This window comes from Morone saxatilis, unplaced genomic scaffold, assembly GCF_004916995.1.
Source record: "Morone saxatilis isolate NCDOM2014 unplaced genomic scaffold, NCSU_SB_2.0 Contig2, whole genome shotgun sequence".
In the NCBI taxonomy this organism is placed as follows: Eukaryota; Metazoa; Chordata; class Actinopteri; family Moronidae; genus Morone; species Morone saxatilis.
The window spans coordinates 27,075,991-27,078,902 of record NW_023339762.1 but is presented as its reverse complement, the minus strand read 5'-3'; positions in this window follow the sequence as shown (position 1 = coordinate 27,078,902).

Genomic DNA, 2,912 nt, shown 5'->3' with positions numbered 1-2,912 from the left:
TTAACTTCTCCATAAGACTCAATAGATAGATCCATCCGCTGCTGGCAATAGTCCCTGCACTATTTCCTCCTGTTTGTCTGATAAAAACTGAAATTACTGAAGCTTTTTTAAACTATATATTTGTGAAGAACCAATTGGCTTTAGGAGCCTCAGCAGTCAGTCAGACGGACTGAGTTTGAGTCTGAATATGAGATTAGTTGGTAATAATAATGCAGAATAACAGCAGACTGATCCTTTAATGTACTTAAACTGTTCCTGTGCTGCTGACCCAGAAACTGCACACTCTGCTACAGCTTATATATTATTATTATTTTATGAGAATAAAGAAGAAATTAGCAAAGTGATGTAAATGATTCTCATTCCATTTATGGCTTCATACCACCTGATTGTCAGGAGACTGTTTATAACAGGAGATTGTTTGAATGAATCCTCTCTGGTAGAAAATGAGCTCAGAAAACTTTTGTGGGCAAATTGAACCAAACTAGATGCAGAAAAATGCGATTATGTGAATCAATTGTTAACTTTTCTGCTTGGGTCACCTTCATTTCGGGGACAATGAGGGACATTTTTGTCCCCGAGCACTTGTTAATGTCTGCTGACCATGATTCTCCAGAGAGGGGACGAACTGCCCTCAGCCTCCTCCTGAACAATTTGTGCTAAAGTCTGCGCTTCTGAATGCAACTCATTTTCTGTCTTTATGTCTCAGTTCCAACACGTTTGGATCAGACTGAAGGATCTGTTTATTTTTCTTTCCACCCTGAACAGGTTTCTCTAGAAACAGCTTAAATGTATTTTTTTTGGTGACTATAATGCAGTGCTTCTCAAATGTTTTCTACCATGTCAACCTTTAGAAAAAACCCACGCTTTCTGTCTAACAATAATTAAAGTTGAGAGGCAGCTCGAATCGAATCCACCTTGTCAGGGAGGACTCTTTAAAGTTTAGGGGAAAATAAGTTTTCCTTCCCCTCTCTCCCTCCTCAGCCGTTCTCTTTCTCTCAGTCGGTGTTAAATATTGTTATTTGATCTCTGATGACCTCTGAGAGCTGGAGCAGGTCTGGGGGGGTTGTGGGTGTGAATGAGGCCTTTGTGTGGTCTGACATCAGATCTGTACTCAGCATGGAGCTGTTATCAAAGCCTCATCACTCTGTTTCCATTCATGTCACGGAAAACTGGTATCGATTCAGATATTTGGTGATTAGAAGAGCTCGTCTGTATCTGCTGGACAAAGAGGATTAGTGACATTAATGAGCACTCTGCTCGTTAGCTGCTTCTTTATTCTTTTCTCATTCATCCCCTGATCCCTGCAAGTGTCTGAGGACTGAATGAGATAACAGAATCAGAGTTAAACTGGGACTAGAACCATTCCTACTGCACACTGGGAGTACTCAGGCTAGACCAGGGATTTTAAACTGCCACAAGATTATTATTTTTAGGGCTTGAGGACCCTATTGACACTGATTGGATTATTTATATTTAATGAAATGAATCACATTTCTTGTGGCCGCAACATGTTCAAAAGGTCATAAAACGCGGCACAAAAAAAGGCGTTTTAGTGGCATGGTGTCAGGAAGGAACAGGAAGTTATTGTAACTTAAGTGCACCAATCTGCACCAAATGCCACGAGTCCTAACCTGAACACAGGAGTTCGGTCTAGACCTGCTTGAAAAGTGTCCTGAGATCACTTCTGTTATGAATTGGCGCTATACAAATAAAATTGAATTGAATTGAATTGAACACTTCAACATGGTGATATTCAGTCATAGTCATAGTGCCACCTACTGGCAACAGGAACTAAGTCTTGTGTGGCATTTATCTTCTGATTTACTTTATTCATGGTGTGGTTTACTCGTGATATGGTGGCACATAGCAGCCGTAGCATCCTCCAACAAACGTGGTTCATCGCTGCTTGCAGCTTTAATTACTTATTAGGTATTAGGATACAGGGCAGAGGTCGGTGCTGTAGGTAGAGTGCAGAGGTCAGTTTTCCCTCTACGGCTAGGTCACATGAATAAAAAATATAGAACTAATGACTATGCTGCAAGCGGTCGCACAATTATAACTATCTTCAGTCTTTTTTTGCTTATTTTTCATTTTCTTCTTCCGTATGTGTTTTGAACCTTGAACACAGGATTCAGTTACTATTATATTATTAAGATTTGTGTTAAATCACCCTGTAGCTGCCAGTAGGTCCTCCCAGGACTCTGATTGGTCCCCTGTGGTTGGGAGGGTTACTTTAAAAATGTAATCTGATAGTTACTAATTACCTGTTTAAAATCCAAGAATCACAATATTAAAGTAACTTGATTACTTTCAGTTACTGTACCAAATATGTAAATAAAGAAAAGAGAAATAAAAGGTAGTATTTTTCTGGGTGTTTAATAGTCTATTACACAACAGAACAATGTAACCTTAGAAACCAACATTTTGTCTAAATGTAACTAATCTGATTACGTCTTTGTTTAGTACTGGATTATGTAACTCAGTTACATGGCTGGCCTGGTGGTTGGACACAGGTTCATATGGATCCTCGTGTGGTCTTTCAGAACTTCTCTTCTGAACCTTTGTCCCCAGTGTTCTTTGTTCGGGACTCTTCTGGTGGATCCGTCCCACTTTATCATTGAGTACTTTACACTGTTCAATAGAACAGAAGAGGATCCCAGTTAAACCAATAAAGCCGTGAGAATAGAATATGTACCGTTTCAGAGTTGCCTCAGAGCAGCAACAAAAGCTCCGCTAGCTTTTCTGTGTGAGAGCTCGTTTGGATGTTAATGAAAGTTCAGAGAAACTTATCTGTGCAACAACAGATCTGCGGAGACACACTGAGCTCCCCGAACAAAGTCTTTTGTCTTTAGTTTCAGTTTCAGACTGCCAGAAGCTGTCATTCACTGACTGTTTACCATCCACTGTTTAGA